This window comes from Loxodonta africana, chromosome 3, assembly GCF_030014295.1.
Source record: "Loxodonta africana isolate mLoxAfr1 chromosome 3, mLoxAfr1.hap2, whole genome shotgun sequence".
Lineage (NCBI taxonomy): Eukaryota > Metazoa > Chordata > Mammalia > Proboscidea > Elephantidae > Loxodonta > Loxodonta africana.
The window spans coordinates 134,585,508-134,607,774 of NC_087344.1; the positions used below are offsets into that span (position 1 = coordinate 134,585,508).

At 40.8% G+C, this 22,267-nt stretch overlaps 1 pseudogene; it reads right to left on the minus strand.

Moving 5' to 3' along the window:
• Positions 1-4,603: 4,603 nt before the first annotated feature.
• LOC135230745 (guanylate-binding protein 6-like) lies at positions 4,604-13,124 on the minus strand (annotated as a pseudogene).
• Between the last annotated feature and the right edge of the window lie 9,143 nt (positions 13,125-22,267).

Consider the following 22,267-nt stretch of genomic DNA (forward strand, 5'->3'; position numbering starts at 1 on the left):
TAGTAGTGACACTATGATTATGTTGTTGTTGTTAGGTGTCCTTGAGTCGATTCTGACTCACAGCGACCCCATGTGACAGAGTAGAACTGCCCCACCATAAGATTTTCTAAGCTGTAATCTTTATGGAAACAGATCGCCAGGTCTTTATACAGTGTATATTATATTATGGTATATGTATTTTATATATGTGTGTGTGTATATATATGTAGGTGTACACATAAAGTGAGAATAATATAATTCCGAGGATTAAGTTATAATCCAACAAAACCTCCAAGACCATACCTGGTCTAAGAAATGAGTGCTCAGTACGTGCTAGCCATTATAATCCTCATCATCATCCTTATTACTATCTGTGCGTAACATTATGATGACCCTTATCACACCAGACCCAACTGACTATTTCTCTGTCTCAAAATGATCATGAGCTTCTTGAGAACAATGATCATTTCTTTAATATTATATCTCCCATACGTAGTGTGCAGTCCCTGGGTGGCGCAAACAGTTAAGCACTCAACTACTAACCAAAAGATTGGTGGTTCAAACCCACCCAGAGGTGGCTCAGAAGAAAGGCCTGGTGATGTGCTTCTGAAAGATCACAGCTGTTGAAGACCCTACGGAGCAGCTCTCCTCTGACCCACACGGGGTCGCCACAAGCTGGATCCACCTGATGGCAGCTGGTTTGGTTTTTGGCGCTTAGTACAAAATAATCACATTGTCTGAAAAACGAAGTGTTTCATGTCATCTGGATTCTTGATTCTAATTCCTTTCTTTGGAGATAAATATACGTGGTTTCTTCAAGAGTTTCTAACTAATTGTGGATATAAAACTAAAAATGTCTAGAAATCACCATGCTATGCTTTCTCCCCACTGCTGGTGCTGTGGTCTGAGATTTCCAGTAGGACAAAGGCCTCGTGCCTCAACTCTGCTGACCTTCCCTCCTCTGCCTTATTCCTCACTTTAACTCCTTTCCTGGGCACTCGTTCATAGTCCTGTTCAAAGTTTTTTTTACGTCTAAGTAGAGACTGTGTCCTCCAGGAACAGAGAAAGTTCCTCTCGAAATACTTTCCATCAGGGGCTCTAAAAGCTGAGTAAGCTCAGCCTGACAGTATTTCTCAGATGCTTCTTCATTCTGCTGCACAAAGTCTTCCTTCTTTTCCTCTATGGTGCACTGCAGGAAAATGCAGAGAAACGCCATAGAAAGAAGCTGTTAGAGAGGATGGTTCGACTGTGGTCCTCTTGGAAGAAGCAGGCTGACAGCCTCAGAGTGGAGCCAGGAGATTTGTTAGACATCGGTCAAATTCAACATATATAAATGGCGGGGGTGGACGACATGAACTCTGTGGTTTCTTTAGCTGTATAGTGTGGTTAACAGTGATCCAACAATGGCAAACTATATGGTCGCTATGAGTCAGAATTGACTCGAAGGCAACTTTTTTTTTTTTTTTTTTTTTTTAACAGTGCCGTGGATGAAAATGTAAGCATGAGAAAGCAACTCACATGGCAATGACTTAAATGCACTCTGAGCAGACTTTGGAACCATTCGTGAATTCTGTCAATCAGGATTTGAGTGTGATTAAGAGCTCAGGTGCTAACTAAAATGTTGGCAGTTCAAATCCACCAGCTGCTCCTTGGGAACCTTATCAGGCAGTTCTACTCTGTTCTATGTGGTCGCTGTGAGTCAGAATCGCCTAGATGGCAATGGGCTTTTGATTTTTAAAAGCAGAATTTTCTAGCTGTTGTCAAAAAAGAAAGCCAGAGAGATTCAAGACAAGAGAAAGATTTGATGGATCATCGTTGGCATGAAGATGAAGTGGGGTACCCCAGAGGCTCCAGTTGAGAACAAAGCACAGATGACACCTTTATTTTAGCTTGTGATACCCTGAGCAGAGACCCCATACTCTCTGAGCTGAACTTCTGAAATAAAAAACCATGAGCTGATAAGTGTGAATGCTACGTTCATAATAAATCTGATGTACAGAAATAAGAAATGAAGTACACATCTTTTAGAAAACAAAAGTGAATGGCACCCCTGTAGAGCCCTGTCACTCTCTGCAATGTAGGCTCCTCCTACTACATGAAAGTCATGAGGCATGGGATCAAAGGGGTGACAGGAATCAGGAAGGATAAGTGCTAAGACAAGTACCAGGAGCTGTTTCTAGAACTCCTGATTTTCATTCTTGAAGGAGTGCTCCATGAAGAGTGCAATGGCTTCCTTCTCGCAGGCCATGTGCACGTCCAGCAGCTCCTGTAGTGTGTCTGTGCGGAGCTCACGTGCTGGGCCATCTGCTTGCTGTAGTGATCGGCTGCCTTCTGCACGGCCACCAAGTTCTCATAGTGGGTCAACATTGTCACTGCATTCTCCAAAGAAGGCACTGCTCCGCTGTTGACAGCACCCACACAGGTCTCCATTAGAATTCCCAGCCCTGGGTAAGCCAGAAAATTAACAAATTTAGGGAAAAATATCAAGTTCTCACTTGCTCTTTAAAATACTTTGGTGGTCAACATTGAAATTCAACGTGAACTTTTCTTCCTTTTTCTGTTCCTTCTTTTCCTTTTGGATGAATCCATTTCCTTAAAGTAACATCAGTTTTTCCCCTATTTATTCTTTCTTTTATGACTCTCCATTTCATTACTATGTAAAATTGCATTATTCATCACAGTATCTTTTTCAGTTTCCTGGAAAAAATATTTTCCTATTTAAATAAAATAAAAAGTATTTATTAGCTAGCCAAAGTAATTATATAATTTGTGGGGTCAGTTCCAAAAGAAAACAAAGGTTTTTGTGAAAAAAAAAAAAATTCAAGTTGGCAACACAAAGCATTAAACCAAGTATGGACACATCTCAGCACAGACACTGCACAACTGCACAGGTCACATGCTTGTGAAGATGGCCCTGTAGATAGATTATATTTAACATTGTTTTTCAAAATCTCAATGGAATTGCAGGGACTCATGGCCTGCTATGTATTTTCTGACTTGTGTAATTTTACAAAGTATCTTTTCTACCCTATGAGTCACTTGTATCCCATAGGACTGGTCTACACAACACAGACCTTCCCTCCTTAACAGCAGTTTGTGTCTATATGATTAGTGGATTATTTTCTTGAGATACATTTGTCCTCAATAAACCACTATGTGTGGCATGAGCGTCTGCTTCTCCACATTCACATACAAATGCAGACAGAATTAGAGAAACCCACAGAACAATCAAGGCTTCAGCACACATGCTGATCCACAGAGAGACATGCTTTGGGGCAAAGGTGACTCATGGTTTCCAGTGACAACGATTCCACATCTCAGGCCCTTGGTCTTTGCATAGGTGAAGATATAGGAACTGACTTTTTTTCCTTGCACCTGAAAATTACAATCCAGTTTATCTTCCGGCACTTCTTCAACACAGACTAAGATTTTTGTCACTGGTAGGCCGGTCAAAGACAAAGCACTTCAGTTTTGGGAAGAGATGCCTGAAACGCTCTCTACATGGGTTGGATTTTAAGATTTGGTGTTCATTATCTGCTAAATTAGAAAAAGAGCAATCGATCAAGGGGCAGCCTTCAGGAAAGGTATCTGTCGAATTTTATTTCCAGGAATCTTTGCACCAGTGCACTCTCCGTCTTTAAATCTCCTTTTGTCCAATCATGCAAATCAACCTTGAGCCAATCTACTCAAAGCAAAAAAAAAAAAAAAGAAAATCCATTTGTAGGTAAAGCAAAGAGCCAAGGAAGCAGTTCTGAAGAGGAAATGGCAGAATCTATTCCAAGTGAACAAACTTATGTTTGGTTTCCTCAGACTGTGTATGGAGTTCAGTAGAATAAGTATTTAATAAATGTTTATTGAATGACTGACACATAAAAAGTACTGATCAGAAGTGTTTTCTGATCTTACTGCCCTTGTGTCAGAAATAAAATGTGGGCTCAAAAAGAAAGTAATGATTGATATAAGGGTAAGATGTGGCTAGGAAAATACTGAGGAGAGGTGATACCCAGGTCAGTAAAGAAAAGGTTAAAATCGGAGCCCCAAAATATACACACCATAAATACTTTTAGGTATTCTTTTTGCAAAAGTCTTCAAGGAGTAGGGTTAACCTATATGTAATTTGGAAACCTCACAACTTCTCTACATCACATTATACAGGACTTGACCATGTCTTGCAGAGAGATACTGTGGCAGATATCAGCCCTTTAATAAGTGTTTGTTGAAGAAATGAAGAAATGAAAATGGATATTCCTTCTAATGTTATCAGCTAGCCACCCTCCTAACTATAATCCATGTAACGAGTTCATAATATTAAAATGATAACTTATTATGTAAGGATGTAGAATGATGTATGTGATATTATGAAAAAGATAAAGGATTTGACAGTCTTTCTGAAAGGATATCTCAATTTTTTTTTTCTGACTTTTATATAAAACAAAGTCTTCAAAAGCCAGAATCTGTGTAAAGCGGAAACCTGTGAGAGAAAGAAAACTCAAGTATTTTCCACTAAAACGAACAATAGAAAAGCGGTAAGATTGCACCCTGTCAAAGGCAGAAAACTTGCAAGATCTGGAAAAACAAGGCAATCCTGCCACATTCTAGCTCTCACAGGTTTCACTGTATAAATATCTTTCTCTGAGGTATGTAACTATCAAGGTTAGTAAAAATATGTTGCTGTTGTTGTTGTGTGCCCTTGAGTTGACTTAGACTAATAGCAATCCCATGCAACAGAGTAGAAATGCCTCCTGCCCCACTAGGGCTCCTTCAGTAACATATACCATATGAAATATATTTTAAAAGTTAAGTCAGTTGATTTCATTGTGATTCTGTGTTTAACAACATCCAATTTCATGGACTCTTTTTTTCAAAGCAGAAGGAGAACTTAATAAGGAACACAGGTATGTGGGCCTTAAGAAGTTATAGCACTGATTGTAATCTGAAAAATAATTTTTTTCACGGTATCAATTGCTCTGAAATCATTTGGTCTACCATTGGGCCCTAAATTTCCACAATGAATTTAAACTCTGGCCACTGGATATTTTCAGGTAATTATAACCCACTAAAATCATACCCTCCTCTCAATCACCATTTTCCTGGGCCTCAATCCAGTCTCAAATATATACTGACTTCAAATTCTGAGTGACAGGGCTCACTTGCTATGTGTCACACCCTACTTAACCTTCCACCACCCAAGCCATGCACTGATACCTGGATTCAACTTCAAGGCATTCTCCAGGTACTTATCTTCGGTGATAGGTCATTCACCTAACTTCAGCTCCAGGCTGAAATCGCCAACAGCCCAAACAAAGTCTGGAAAGAAACTCACAAACTTAGTGCAACCCTCTACTTCATCAGATCTGGAGGAGGATTGTGCCCGGATTAGCTCCGTTAGTTCAGTCACACAGCTGGGAACGTAGCTAAGGAAGGAGTAGTATTCAACACCACAATTCCCAGATCTCACTTGGAAATAAATTTTATAAACATTCTATTTTGCCCTGTTTTCCCTCCTCCTCGCTCCTGACAACTGAGTCCCAAGAAAAAAGAAATAGTTTCAGTTGCCATTCCCAGAAGCTCAGTGGACATGGCGGTTGAATTTGTGGAAGGATACTATAGCTGTTCCCGATCCCGGTGGTTGATGGCGGACAAACTGTTGTAGATAAAGGTGCTGCTCAGAAGCACAATCAGTGCAAAGATCCACGAGTCCTTCTTAGCGTCAGCCTAGACAGCACATTAGAGCCAGAAGCATAGAAGTCTGCTCTTCATTCATTCATTTGATTTGTGCATTCATGACTTCAGCTGTTCTATAGCTGAATAGGAAATATAATCTATGTTTTAAAAATAATATTAAATTCAAACCTCATATTTTGTATTTACACTGATCCCTCTCAAAGCTTCAGGTTCTTTAGTTTTTAAACTAAGTGAATGACACTGTCAAGATGTGTCAAATGTTTAATGCATAGTTTATATGAAAGGAAGTGTTCAGTAAAAGGTGGACAATTTTTTTTTTAATTGGCTGAGGGCTATATTAAGGACAGAATGTTATTCCATTTAATTGAACAACCATTCACTGGGCTTCCATAGACTCTGGACACATTCTTTGGTTTTATGAATACAAATTCCTATATGGGTGTTCGTAACCTCGAGAAGACGACTTTCTGGAGGTAAAGGTATAAATGCAACCAAGATTATACTCTGTCAGGAGTGGCCCAATAGTTACAGTGTAAAATAAAAAGGAATAAGGCCAATAAATAGGAATAAGAACTCTGTGGATTCAGAGCAAGAAATGACTACACCCTTTCCTCACTTACTGACATGGTTAGGTTCCAAAGGCCAGGTCATTATACCAAATTGGCACTATGCAGTAATGGAAGATGGCCATATCAGATCACAAAATGGAGGATGACAATATCATTACCCAGAAAACAAAAAAATACATCATTACATGACTGCCAAACCACTGAGAATCATGGCCCAGCTAAGTTGACAGATAACCATCACGGCCAGCATTACTCTTACCTCACACCTCAGCATTCATTATTGCCAGATGTACATTGTTAATGTGCAAAATATTCAGATAGTAGATGTTTTACCATGGTGGTAAATGGGAAATGTCGGATAATGAGGTAGTCAGTAAGTGAGAATCTGACTAGGGTAGGATCTCAATAGACTGCAATAAGCAAATAGCTCAATAGACTGCAAATAATCTTTTAAGAATTGATAGAATATGAACTTGTAGAGGTAAAGGGATCATACCGGTATCAAAACCAACACAAATCATGTCAGAAATGTTAGACACACGTGTCATTCAGAAGTATCCTCGAGTCATTCCATTTGACTGAAGCAGGGATACCTGTGTCAGAGTGGAAGCTAAGCCTGGAAACAAGATTCAGGGTAAACTCTTCCCATGTTTTTAGCTGTTGTTGTTGATATTTTGGGCAGTCATGAAAACCATGATCTACTAATGTTACTTTCAATTTAGACTCATGGTAATGAATAAGGAGAAATTAAGTAAGGAGAAATGATCCATTGCACATAATATTATAAAGACAAACTGCCTAAAATTATCCCATTTACAATGTTTTTGGTGGGTCAAGCTCATGGTTTTATAGAGAAGCTAGTGGAGAATTAATCTCCAAAGCCCAGAGACTTAGACCAAAAGTGTTATGAATATTCCTCATGTGGTTGAAGCTTTTCTGAAGGTTGTTTAAATAGATTACTTCACTGAAACCCTAATCTCATGGTTCCTACCTCCAACCATCATCATCAGCTCCACATTCTTTAACTGGTAGCTCCCAAGGATCCCATGAGTCATAGCTTCCCCTAACCCTTAAGTCTGGGTTAGGTGCTCACTTCCCAAGGATTCATGACAACTGATGCTAATCACACTTTGCACATGTTGAGTCTCCAACCAGGCTCTGGGCCTTTTCCTTATTCACTCTATATCTATAACACTTAGCACCACCAAACCAAAACAAAACCCACTGCCGTCGAGCCAATTCCGACTCACAGCGACCCTATAGAATGGAGTAGAACTGCCCCATAGAGTTTCCAAGGAGCGCCTGGAGGATTCTAACTGCTGACCTCTTGGTTAGCAGCCGTAGCACTTAACCACTACGCCACCATGGTTTCCAAAATGCTTAGCACAGAGCCCTGAAATTAAACTGCTCATAAAGTATTTATTAATATTTTTATTCATCCCAGTGTTAAACAAAAGAAGATCTATATTATATACCAATATTGGTATATTATATACCAATAATATTTGAGCATACAAAGAAATAAGTTTAAGGAAATAAAATTTAACCTAATTATCCCTAATTTTACTATAAGAACATGTCACAAAAGTTGAATTAATGTGGCAAATTAAAAGGTAAGTAGGAAATCAAGAGCAAGGACGACTTCCATGACTGTCTGTCTTACCTTTTCCATATCACCCAGTCCCTCAGTGTCAGAAGGACCAGGGTGTGCTTGGGTTTGGAAGGGTGAGGTACATACCACGTCCAGATGCCCTTGGTTTCAGGCCCCCCCATGGAGCCCAGACAGAAGCCTGCAGGGAAGAAAGGAAAGCAACATCAGTCATAGCAGATAGCCCAGACTGCCCAGGAGCTACAGGGATTAAAATTGTAGTATGGCAAGGGCCTGGCAGGTAGAGGTGTTTCTTCCATTTCAGCAAAGAAAACTTATCAAACTACTATATATATTAAGTCCCTTTTCAAGAAACACTCTGTGTCCTCTGCTCACCTTATTCCTTGAAAGACTTAAACCACATCATATTACAGAATTCATGGAAACTCTATTAAACTGAGGAGCCCTGGTAGTGCACTTATTAAATACTAGCTGCTACATGAAAGGTCAAAAGTTCGACCCACCAGCCATCCACAGGAGAAAGATGTGGTAGTCCGCGTCCATAAACATTACAGCCTTGGAACCCCTATGGGGTAGTTCTTCTCTGTCCTATAGGGCCGCTGTGAGTCGGAGTTGACTTGATGGCAGAGGGTTTGGTTTTGTTCTATTAATCCATGTCTTTCCATCTGATGCTCAAGAGGAATGAAAAAACATGAAATGTATGCATGGAATTAGAGAGAGAGCTGAGAGGAGAACTCTGTTCTGGATTATCATTATGTAGAGCTTCCTTTTCCTTATTTGGTCTCATGTTGAGAGAATACCACTGAACTGGAGGATACCCTGACATGGTAAGGGACAACACTGAGCAGTTTCTCAAGTCCAGTTCTGCTGAGACAAGGTTCCAACAGAGAGTAGTGAGAACTGAGCCTGAAATATAGTTGAGGAATTCTTGATTTGGGGGCCTGAATGCATAATCAAGGAGATCTGATTGGTTAGACAGTGAAGGTCAGTTAAGAGTTTGAGATGGATGATCAAAAATTAAGAAGAATTTATGAAAATCACTGCAGTATTAAAATAAAAGAACCAAAACCCAGTGCCTTCGAGTCAATTCCGATTCATAGCGACCCTATAGGACAGAGTAGAGCTGCCCCGTAGACTTTCCAAGACACACCTGGAGGATTTGAACTGCCAACCTTTTGGTTAGCAGCCGTAGCACTTAACCACTACACCACCAGGGTTTCCATTAAAATACAAGAGTAACTAGGAATTGAGATCCTAGAAGCGTGAGGAGGCTTCTAGAATTTTAGAGCTGGGAACAAGTCCAGTGATTATTTTGTCTAAATCACTCATTTTGTGAATGATGAAAATGAAACCCAGAACTGCCACTGGTTAGCACAGCTACTTAAACATACAGCTTGAACTTAACACAGGCCTCCTGACTCCCAGTCTGTTTCTTTGTGGGCTACACTGACCCTGTACACAGATCAACAGGCTGATGTAATGAGGTGGCCAACTAGGGGGAAAGTAGTAGAAAAATGAATAAAAGGATTTCTCAAACTAGAGAAGAAAAGGATGTGACAGGAAGTGAAAAGGGAGGAGTCAGAGCATGCCAAGGTTTCATAACCTAGTGAGAAAGTATTATAATTTCCAGCATGACAGATAAGATTTTTGATGTACTAGTTGTCTTTGTTCACCTCTCTTTTCCCCTTATCAGATTAACTCTTTTCTGCTCTGCACCCTCATCTGTGCCCCAGGTCATGGTCCTTTATGTCGTCTATCACTAGGGCTCCCTTGGCCTCTGGCTTCTGGTAGAGCTTAACCAGCGGGACCTACTGCAGGAGAGCAAAAAGCAGGCATATGCTTTCTCATGCCCCATCCTGCTGGAACGCAATATTCCTGTGGCTCTGTTCCTCTACCTCAGGTCACAGCTCCTTTCACTCAGCCTCATCCAATAACTCATCCTGCCACATTCTGCTGTCCACTCTCTGCTTAACACTTCAGTCTTAGAGATAATAATGGCTACACTGCTGTTGCTATTACCACTGTCTATGTGCTTGTCCATCCCTCATTGGTCCCATTGCCCTATTTATGCTCTTGTAAATGGTCTCTCCATTAAATACTTTCATTACTCTTTGAGCAAGTCATCTGTTGGATTTAATCCTCTCTATTCTCCCTGTATTTTTCTCTCTCCTCTTCAAGAAAAATGATGAGTTCTGTGTTCATTGCTTCAAGAGGGGGATATAACAGAGGGGAAAGCAGTAAAGACTTTTCAGACCTGCCAAATTTTCTTTCCAATGCTTTAAACCCACAGGGTGATAGGATTTTAGGGTTATGCCTGTGGATGATATATCCTCTTAAAGAGTATAAAATTTTGACCACCTGCCATTTGCAATGCTTCCTTTAACAAAGACAAGAATTGGTCATGATGAAATACCTAGGGGAATATGGTTTAGCATGGCTCAGGCCATCCTATTCCTTCACCCTGTGTTTTCTCCAAGGGGTGAAAATAAAAGCATGGACTAGACTGCACTCTCCTAAACCCATTTCCCATTGCCTACTCACAGCAACTGTATAGGATAGAATAGAACCACCCCATAAATCTTTACAGAAGCAGACTGCCACGTCTTTCTCCTATGGAATGGCTGGTGGGTTCAAACCACCCACCTTTTGGTTAGCAGTCAAGCATTTAACCACCAGGGCTCCTTTGCACTCTTCTACATCGTGATAAATTTTCTTGTTTGCTAATTGATATAGAGTAAGCCCTGCTCCAGGGCCCACATGACGAAGGGCAAGGTGTAATTGAAGGTCATACTCTTAGTCATCAGGGGTATAAAATAAACAGAGCAAGTCACTGCCAAGAAGACAGAAGTAGTGACCTGATCCTGCTCATGGACATTGACTGGGAGTGAATATCTTTCTGTTCTTCCCGTGATATAGGTGGGGTGGTAGAGTCACAAGTCAGAAATTTTACAACGTCTTGAGGTCAGGGACTTCCTCAGCAGAGTGCTGGGAAATCACCTGGTGATTGCTTGATGTTATCTTCAGTAGAAAATAAATGTTGTTGAAATCTGTCTCCTGAGGTTCTGAGCTGCACTCCATCAGAAAAATCCCTATGAATTTATTTGGGTCAGGCAAGGAAAAGTGTTCCTCCTTTCCTTATTGTTGGCCAAGAACTCCCCTAAAATAAAAACAAAGACAAATTGTTTCCTTAGAAGCCAAGTGGGAGATTGGGAAACAAGAAGGGGAAATGGAGAAAGGAAAGAAGGAGACAGGGAAAATGAGAGGGACAAAAAGAGATAAGGAGAAAGGAAGGGATGAAGAGAGGGAGGAAGAGAAACAGATAGACAGAGACAGAGAGATAAGCATGGTGGTGCTGAGAGTTTAGTGGACTGAATTTCAATCCCTAGTGGTACTGAGAAGAAGCAACGTATTAGAAAAATAGAAAAAAAAATGTCTACAAGGCCTTCATGGACAGATCATGGGCAATTCTCTAAAAATCAATAACAGCCAAAGGATACAGTCCACTAGGAAAAAAAGACTTCAAAAAATAGGAAATATAATAGGCAAAGACGTGTTTGAAAGGGTACTCAACCTCCCTTATAGTGAAGCAAACTGGCGGTTAAGAGCTAGGCTGCTAACCAAAGGATTTGAGTCCACCCAGAGGCACCTTGGAAGAAAGGGTTGGCAATTTTCCTCGAAAATATCAGCCATTGAAAACCCTGTGGAGCACAATTCTACTCTGGCACACATGGGATTGCTATGAGTTGGGACTGATTGGACAGCAACTGCTTTAGTTTTTGGTTTTATACAGTAACAAGATCAGCAAAAGTTTAAAAGTCCTACAGTAGCAAATTTTTGTAAGGTTGGAGAGAATTCTCAGTTACTACAAATAAGCATGTAAATTGCATGAAAATTTTGAAAATGTGTTTGATATTATCTATAATGACTGCAGACACGCATATTCTGTGATCCAGCAAATCCAGTTCTAGGGATTTATACACAAGTGGTTTGTGAATATGAGCAACAGTTATAAGTAGAAAAAACAATTCATGGCAACCTTATTCATAAAAGATAAAAACTGAATATAATAAAATGTTCATCCACAATAAATGGATAAATTGTGGTGTCTTCAGACAACGGCATACTATAAACTTAGTACAAATAAATAAATTGCAGATACATACAATAAACTGAGTCTGATAAACTTCTTGATGAGCCAGAAAGCAAGACACAAAAGAATGCATACAATATAATTCCATTTAAATAAAGTTTACAAGCAAGTCAACCTGTACCACTTTTTTGGAAATGTATGCATAGATTTTAAAACCATCTTTAAAAATCAAGAGATGAAATCCCATGAAAACTAAAATATTGGTGATTCCTAGTGAGGGTGTGAGAGGGCATAAGATTGGAGCTTTTGCACATTGAGAATGTTTTACTTCTTGACCTGAGCATTGATTATACAGGAGTTCATTTATATTTCTTAATTTTATTGTGCACTTATGTGTTATGAACTTTTATGTATGTGTTATATTTCACATATTACAAAAGATTAAATAGAGTAAGAGGGTACAATGTATCAAAGTTTCTATGATACGGGGCAAAAAAAATTAAATGCTAGTGTTATTAAGATATTAGATATACAGAGATTCTGCTTCTTTTTCTTTCTCCTACATCACATGTTCCTGTGATGTAGGAGAATCACGTGTATGTGATGTGGAAGAAAGAAAGAGTATCATTGCCTGAGCTGTGTTCCTGGGCAGGTGAGAGTGGAGGGATGCAGAGAACTCATGGGGTGGATATTTGGATAGGGTTGAAAGAACTCAACTTTATTACTGGGGAAAAGAACTCTTGTTTTTTCAGATTTTGTGGATAGATAAGTTTGAAGTTGTAAGTTTGGTGATGAGAATTAGAAGTATTTTTTTGTTTGTTTTGTTTTTTTCCAGTGGGAAGAGGTTGACTCTTCCTTAATATGACCCGAGAGGAGGCATGATCAGTCTTCCTTATCACTGGTTCCAAACTAATGGCTCCTGCCCTGGGACAACACTCACCATGCTTCTGTCCTGCCAGGCAGTTCATCAGGTAGGATTTTCTTTCACGATACAGCCCTACAATGGCCACCAACACCACAGGCTGGGAAATTTCGTTATGAATCTTTAATGCTTCTGGATTTACCGTCAGCTGCTCTTTCTGATTTTCTACCAAACAAGTGGGGTCCGTCATGATGGGCCTGGAAGCCATGGTAATCTGAAATCCAGAAGAGACACTCAATAGAATGCAAGACCTAATGTCATATCTAACAGTTATTCAAGGTACATGCATTTCAGCTTTCTCCTTGTGGAATGTGTATAACAGCTTTTTGCATTTTGTAAGGAAAGTATGTAGCCTCCTGCTATGGCTCGAATTCTGTTCCCCCAAAATGTGTGTCAACTTGGCTAGGCCATGATTCCCAGCAGTGTGATTTTCCACCACTTTCTCATCTGATGTGATTTCCCTGTGTGTCGTAAATCCTCTGTCTATGGTGTTGATGCAATGAGTTTAGCAGCAGTTATGTTAATGAGGCAGGATTCAATCTACAAGATTAGGTTATGTTTGAAGTCAATCTCTTTTGGTATATAGAAGGGAGAAGAGAGACGTGGTGACTTCATACCACCAAGAAAGTAGTGCCAGAAGAAAAGTGTGTCCTTTGGACCCAGAATCCCTGCACCGAGAAGCCCCTAGTCCAGGGGAAGATTGATGATGAGGACCTTCCTCACGTGAAGACAGAAAAAGTATTCTGCTAGAGTTGATGCCCTGAATTTGGACTTCTAGCCTACTAGACTGTTAAGGAATAAATTTCTGCTTTTTAAAGCCATCCACTTGTGATATTTCCGCTATAGCAGCACTCGATGACCAAGACACTTTCCATTTTAAAGCCTGGTATACATGCCTTATATGTTGTTGTTGTTAGGTGCCGTAGAGTCAGTTCTGACTCATAGCGACCCTACGCACAATAGGATGAAACACTGCTCAGTCCTGAGCCATCCTTACAAGCATTGCTATGCTTGAGCTCATTGTTGCAGCCACTGTGTCAATCCACCTCATTGAGGGCCTTCCTTTTTTCCACTGACCCTGTACTCTGCCAAGCATGATGTCCTTCTCCAGGGACTCATCCCTCCTGACAACATGTCCAAAGTATGTACGACGCAGTCTCGCCATCCTTGCCTCTAAGGAGCATTCTGGTTGTACTTCTTCTAAGGCAGATTGTTCGTTCTTTTGGCAGTCCATGGTATACTCAGTATTCTTCACCAACACCACAATTCAAAGACATCAATTCTTCTTCAGTCTTCCTTATTCATTGTCCAGCTTTCACATCTGTATGATGCAATTGGAAAATACCATGGCTTGGGTCAGGTGCACGTTAGTCTTCAGGGTGACATCTTTGCTCTTCAACACTTTGAAGAGGTCCTTTGCAGCAGATTTACCCAATGCAAGGAGTCTTTTGGTTTCTTGACTGCTGCTTCCATGGCTGTTGATTGTGGATCCAAGTAAAATGAAATCCTTGACAACTTCAATCTTTTCTCCATTTATCATGATGTTGCTCATTGGTCCAGTCATGAGGATTTTGTTTTCTTTATGTTGAGGTGCAATCCAAACTGAAGGCTGTGGTCTTTGATCTTCATTAGTAAGTGCTTCCTCTTCACTTTCAGCAAGCAAGGTTGTGTCATCTGCATAATGCAGATTGTGAATGAGTCTTCCTCCAATCCTGATGCCAAAATTTTGCTGAAGACCATTCAAAAACAGCTGCAGCAGTATATTGACAGGGAACTGCCAGAAATTCAGGCCGGTTTCAGAAGAGGATGTGGAACCAGGGATATCATTGCTGATGTCAGATGGAGAATACCAGAAGGATGTTTACCTGGGTTTTATTGACTATGCAAAGGCATTCAACTGTGTGGATCATAACAAGTTATGGATAACATTGCAAAGAATGTTAATTGTGCTCATGATGAACCTTTATATAGATCAAGAGGCAGTTGTTTGGACAGAACAAGGGCATACTGATTGGTTTAAAGTCAGGAAAGGTGCGCATCAGGGTTGTATTCTTTCAATCTGTATGCTGAGCAAATAATACAAGAAGCTGGATGCCTTATGTACATTACATTATCGATCCATAAAAGAGCTCTAAAAGAACCTTGCCCAGCTGACGCATAAAATGAATAGAAAAGAAAGGACAGACAATGAGTCCCTGTGAACATTAACAACTGGTGGGTGAATAGAGGCAGAGTGGGACATGAAGGAAAGGAGAAATAGCAGTCAGAAAAGTTTCTAGGAGTTCCCGGAGAACTTGGTCTCTCATTATTTCAACAAATATATATTGATTACCTACTGTGTGGGGGGCACTGTCAGCTGTGAACAAGATGGATACAAATTCCTCCTCATACAACCTTTATTCTAGGGGGGGAGACAGACAATAACTAAAACAAAGGACCAAAAATATATATGCATGCGAGTGCTCTGGAGGAAAAATAAGCAGGGAATAGTGATAGAGAGTTTTGGGGGTTGTATTTATATGTGGGGTGACCAGGGAAGGCCTCCCTGAGAAAGAAACAAATAGAGATGATCATTGGCTTTGATGAGGGTAAATTTAGTGAACCGGGGGGAGCAGGAGCCAGACCAGATGGAGGAATGATCCTGAGAGGAGGAAGGAGACATAAAGAATGTAGCTCTCTCTCAAAATGGAAAAGAAAGCTCTTTATAGTGCTTAGACAAAGATACTGGTCCAGGAATTAGTTTGTTTAACTCTTTATAGGCTGATAGGGAAGACAGCTAGTACACAGGGTGTTTGGGAATCTGCCCATATCTGACAGGGTTCCCTCATCTGGGTGAGACCCCTCTTTGTTTTCCTCAAAATTAGTGGAGAGTGTCTGGCCCCAAAAGGCTGAGACCAAGATTTGACTGCCCCTTTATTCTCTTATCTAACACATCACTACGTAACACTCCTTTCTTCCTATACTTTAGCAGCTGTATGACCATAGAAAAATACTTAATCTTCTGTGCTTTGGTTTCTTCTCTTATAAAATGGAAAGACTAATATTAACTATCTCCTAGTTTTGATATCTCACACTATTTATAATGTACTTAAAATCATTCCTGGTACATAGTAAATGCTGTATAAGAACTGCTTAAACATTTTGAGTGTCTAAGAAGACAGGGTTTAAGCGTCTATGAAGGTGGGGATTGGGTATGCACAGAAACAGTGGCAGTTCTTTCCAGGGCGAGCCAGTGGAGGGTGTGTCCCCTGAGGAGGACAAGCAAGCCTGAGTAGATGCAGTAGAAGGGCTTATAGGGAGGGCACCTTGGGGGATGAGTCAGACAAAAGGAACACAGAGCAGTCCTGAGGTGTTAGAGCAGAGACTCTGGCACGGCTGCCTGGGTTGAAATCCTAGCATAATTACTGCCTGTGAGAATTATAGGAAGGAACTTACCTGTCTAAGCCTCATTTTTCTTATCAGCATTATGGATAGAACAATAATTCCTACTTGATGTATTGCTGTACAAGCTAATAATATATAGGCTCTCAAGTTATTTTTCATTTTCTAGGCTTAAACACTGTTTATACAAGGAGCAAGATAGGGCATGCAGTCAAACGTGTCAGTATGTTATAATCTGGAAGTTACCAAAAAATACTAAGGTAACTAAATCCTTTTCATCAGAAAAATCAGCAATTTGGTTCTTAACATACTTCTACCATATGATTTCTCTTCTTTTTTCCATAGGTGGTGGGGAACAGAGTTGGACGACTTAAATATGAGGCTTTTACTGTTATCTTGTAAGCAGGAGGAATCATATCATTTATTCCTTAGATTTAATATTTTAAAACTTTTAAGGAGGATTAGATAAGAAGTGCATTTTTTTTTCTTCTAATGCCAAACAGAGACATCTAAGCCAAGAAGCTTTTAATTCCATATTAAACAAATAGAATGAGATAGTTCAATTAGATTGGGCAGAGCTTCAATGGTTTCCAAGTTACTGTTCATAAGAATCACGTGCAGTGATGGTTCAAAACACCCAAGAACCATATTCTCAGTAACTATCACAGGTTATCTGATGCCATTAATGACAGAACTACAAGCTTTTAGAAACAGTGCATGATTAACAGGCTTAGATCTCACAGTTATTTTTAATAGTTGATTAGAGTGAGGATGAAGTACCCCATGTAAATACAGCTTTGAAGAATCATTGGAATATTAAATATGCTGAATATCAAAATAAGCAAGAAATAATCTTTTGGGATTTTAAATTGTCTGTAAGATAAGGACCACCTTTTTTCTTTGTTCCTCTTTTGCAGGGGAGAGGGCAGTCTGCAAAAGCCTGAGGTAGGTAGGAGAGAAATGGGAAGAAGTGATCCCACAGCAGTGTTTCTGCTAGGGGACTGGAATTTGGTCCCTCATCTGAGAAAGGACTTCAGTCCTGCTTTCTTTCTAAAGATGAGGGAAGGATACACTCTTCCATCCCCCATCTAGGGTCTTGGGTGGATGTCCCAGGAAGAGCAGCCCGTGGTACACAGGCTATTGCCTCACAGCCACCTCTTGTGCAAACCCAGACACTGATCTGCTGGTAGCAAAGCTCCCTTGGGCCTGATGCTGTTCATCCACTGCGCCTCCTCCCACTGCTCGAGGGCCACTGCACAGTGTGGAGTCTGCGCTTGGGAGTGTTTTGTTGTTATTGCTGTTGTTAGTTACTTACTGGAAATGTGGAAATGTTGGACAGAACTTACCTGGCACTGTGGCTACAAGCCAGGCGAGAATGTCTCAGCTGCACCTGCTTACCTCTTGAGCCCTCTTCCTGCCAGTGACTCCTTAGGAAGAGAGATTGTTCTTTTCAGAAGCTGAAAAGCCAGCTGAACATTAGCCATCAAGTTAAGGGTCAGTACAAGACCTGAAACTGAAAATACGTGCCCTTTTTTTGGAGTTAACAGTTGTTTTTACTGACTCTAGAGACTAGCATGTGTGCGTGTGGCCGGTGATAAGTCCCCAGTTTCTCTACACCCTGGTTTGGAACCCAGCCTCCTCCCTCTTTCACAGTTGACATAGGTGTCCTTGGTTCCTACAATAAATATAGGACACCAGGTATGAATGTTGCCCTATAAAAACCCCAGGTTTTGCTCGGTGTGACTTGTTACAGCCAATAAGCAAGAGGCCAAGGTGGGAGATCAGAGAGAAGCCTTTATTCCATTGTACAAGGAAAGGAGCACTGGGGGCTGTTGCCTTCTAGAGTGCTTGCAGGCAGTTTGGGGAGGTGGGCTTTTACAGAAAGTAGACAAACCCACTAGACAAGGAAATGCAAATTCATCATGAATATTCATGATTGACCTCCACTATTGACCTCTCAGAGCTTGGGGATGATTATGCATTTTCTTTAAACAAGGTTTTGATCCCCCAGGCTGGAAGAAGGGATGAATTTTTCTTCATTAGGATGTTAAGTCTCCTCCCAGAGGCAGGTTGAGGCTATCTAGGGCCAGTTCTGTTGTTATCTTGTCAGGGACAATTTCACAAGAAAGGACAGCTTATTTTGCTGGGTATAGGAGGATAAGTCACAGCAGGTGTCTCTTACAAGAGTTGGGCTCTGAGGCTGCCTGCCTCATGAATGTTAACAAAGTTAACAGGAGGATGAGACTATTTCAAAAGCCTGTCTCTTAGGGGTACTTCAACAGGGAAGAGGTTTTTGTTCTTGTTGTTCTGTTTTTTGGGTTTTTTTTAATTTTTTTACTTGCTCATTTCTTTTCTATTCTCTTTCCAATGTATATTTTTCATTAACCACAAAAATACATATATGTCTGTGTGATGCATAAAAAAAAAAAAAGTTGCTGTAGTACTGATTCTGACTCAAAGCGACCTCATGTAATATAGAAAAGAGATGTGCTCCACAGTGATATTTGGCTATAACCTTTGCAGATCTCCAGACCTTTCTTCTGTAGAGGTGCTGGGTGGGATTGAACTGCCAACCTTTAGGTCAAGTGCAAATCTTTGTACCACCCAGGGGCCTAGTGTAACATATAAAATGCCCAATATTATAGCCCAGACATATAATGGTGAAATGGTGCAACAAGAATGCTGAGTATCTGCCAGTGTAACAGGCTTACTGAAGAGAAGATTGAAAGATCAGTTGGGATCTGCGTCATGCACTCTACTCCACAATCATGTAGAGATTTTGAGGATCATTAGGCGTACTCAGAGCTGTCGTGGGCTCCATCCATCCTATGGCAGCAGGAACAAGAGAATAAAATGAGGATACTGGAGAGAGAGATCGTGTAAGAGGCTGTTGCTATAGCTTAGAAGACATGTTACAGTCCTACCACTCCAGGCTTGTGTGGAAGTATTGCTCCACCAGATTGTTAAGACAGAAGTCTGCCACCTGATGTAACTTCAATGCCAGAGGTCCTGCCACACCATCTTATTGTATCCATGTTGGAGTGAGCCTTTGCTTCATAGAGAGGAACCTCCCCAGGCTTCAGTCATGTTATTTATATGTCCTTACCTACTTGTTATATTCAGTGTACTTATAAGTGGCAGAATTTCATATGAGGTTTTTTTTTTTCATTGTAACTCAAACCTCTTTTCAAACCACCAGGGACTACCAATGTTACCAACTGTACCTGACATCTACCAAATGACATTTGGCTTCAAAGCCCACCCTCCACCACCACCCCCGCCAGAATAAAAAAAAAAAACACTGCTGTCAATTTGATTCTGACTCATAGAGACCCTAAAGGACAGACTAGAACTACCCCAAGAGTTTCAAAAGCTGTAAATCTTTACAGAACAAGGCTGCCACATCTTACTCCATGGAGCCACTGATGTGTTTGAATTGCCTGCCTTTCGGAAACAGACCAAGGGTAGAAATGAAGAGAAGTCCTGTGCATATCAGGAACAGTGTGAAACAGAATCCAAAGCAGGTCAAGAGCTTTAGGGAGCCCAGTCGATGCAATAGTCAATGCAGTCAGGGCTTCAAGTCAGTGGAGTTCTAGATCAGCTTCTCTGTTGTTGAGGGAGTAGTTGACTTGGAGAAGTCACGCCCATAGTTCTACAAGGGTATTAGATAAGATCCCTGAACAGAAACTCCACAGTATCAAGGTTAAAGCCAAACACTAAGTGGAAAAGTAGAGCCCATGTCACAAGTGTTGGTTTTGACAGGGTTACCTCACGTGCGGAGAGATCTTGAGACCCTAGTCCTGGCCCATGGACCTATAGCTTTGGGGATATGGGGAGAGATTTTGGAAGTGTGGGCAGAGGGTGATCATTGTGAACTAACAAACAAGGCTTTCTGAAACTATTAGTATTTTGCAGAACCGATACACACAACTTTTCCAGTCAACACCCTATAGTTAGAAGAAGCAGTTGAGCCCTGAGGCTTTTAGGATCCTGTCAGGATCTCAGAGATGGCTTGTATTGGAACATGGATCAGCCAATTGTAGTAAGACATCCCTGTGCTGGTTATATTTCTACACTTCTCCTGCCCAACCAGGCACTGAAGAGACCACCTGACACTGGTCAGCCCTCCTACTTCCTTAAGCTGTTTTCGGTATTGTTAAAGACGGCCTTATCTATGTTCTTTGAATTTTTAAAAATTTTCTGCCAGGGCTAGTCAACCTAACAGGTGAGAGGCAGCACCAGTGAAGCAGGCTATAGACTAAATCTGAGAAATAGAGAAAGGAATGTAGAAATGGCTAAAGCTGATGAGGTCTTACTGTACCAAAATACCATGTGAAAGAATGGATGTTAAGCTGCCTTCCTCCAAAGCTGTTGAAAAACTGCTTGAAATAGATCTTTTACTCTTTCAACAATTCAATAATTATTAAGTTTCATTTATGTGAGAGGCTTTTTTAATTGGAGCCTTATCTTGTGGTGGATATAAACTTTATTATAACAGATTACAACCTATGATTGAACTTCAAAATAGGTAAGGAAGCTACTTTATTGTCCTATACCTCATTCCTGGTCCCTCCTTCTTGTTGGGTGCCACTGAGTTGGTTCTGACTCATAGGGATCCCGTGTGACAATCTAGAAGTGTCCCATAGACTTTTCTTGACTGTATTCTTTAATGAAGCAGAAGGCCAGGTGTTTCCACTGCAGAGCCACTGGGTGGATTTGAACCACCAATCTTTCTGTTAGCAGCTGAGCACTTAACGTTGCATAACCAGGGCTCCTTTCTTGATCTGTAAACAGATATAATTTCACATCAACATTCCCTTCTTGATTGTTTCATATTCATATTGCTGGTTATGTGTGTAGGGAAATTTGAATGGAAAGTAGACCTTATTCCAGCCCATCAACCCCTTCACCGTACCATCCCGATGCACAGTATGAGGAGCATTCCTCTGGGTGATCCTGGCTCAGCTGCAGGACTTCTCATTCCAATGTTTTGTTTTGTTTTGTTTTGTTTGGGGGGTAGCACTGGGAGGCAACTAAGCATTGTCTCACAACCTTAAAAAATGCAGAGTTGTACCTTTAAGATTGAGAGAGATGGAAGAAATGAAAACTGATCACCAGGATGATGTCCGATGACTCTTTGGACAATGTGTGGATTACACAATTCTGCAAGTCTGAGGGTACCATTTTCAGAAAGAAATTGATCCTCAGAGCCAAAGCATGGCTTTATTTCAGAAGCACCCTGAACTGATAGAGCTGTGCTGAAAATAAGAGGTGCGTGATTCTTTCACATTCTTTACTATTTTAACCTTCATAATTGTCCTGTGAGCAAAGGTGGTAACTTTTATTCCCGGTTGATTTTTGTGGATGGGAACGTTGAGGCGCACAAGCACACAGTGTGTCCAGTACCTCTGAAGGAATACAGCAACAGGTTCAGAGGAGTGTACCTGTCCTTTCTGCTTCACCAGGTTCCTTCTGCACGATTCCTGAAACTATGTCCTTTATATTCCAAACCCTAGAGAGTAGCTAATGCAATGAGCACACTGTAAATTGGGGTGCTTTTGGATGGCATCTCATGCATTTGGTCAACTTACATTTTTTTTTAAACACCTGATTTTTATGTAATAAGCTCTATGCTAGGAGCTAATCATACGAGGAAGAAGACGACAGAGGGATCAAACGGTGGAAGTAAAGACAGCTCCAAATAGATAATGTCAGTTTTTGTAATTATATACAAATTTCTGCAGTAAAAGCGACATCATAGCACAATGGCAGCACTGAGGGACATGATATCCAGTCTTAGGAAGTCAGGAAATAAGATGCCTAATGGAGGAACAGAGAGGAACTCTGGTAGTGTCCTGGTTAAGAGCTCAGCTGCTAACCAAAAAGTTGGCAGTTCAAATCCCCTAGCCACTCCTTGGAAAGCCTATGGGACAATTCTCTTCTGTCCTATAGGGTAGCTATGAATCAACTGGATGGCAACGGGTTTGGTTTTTGTAAGGAGGAATGGAAATTAGCAAACAATGGTACAGGGT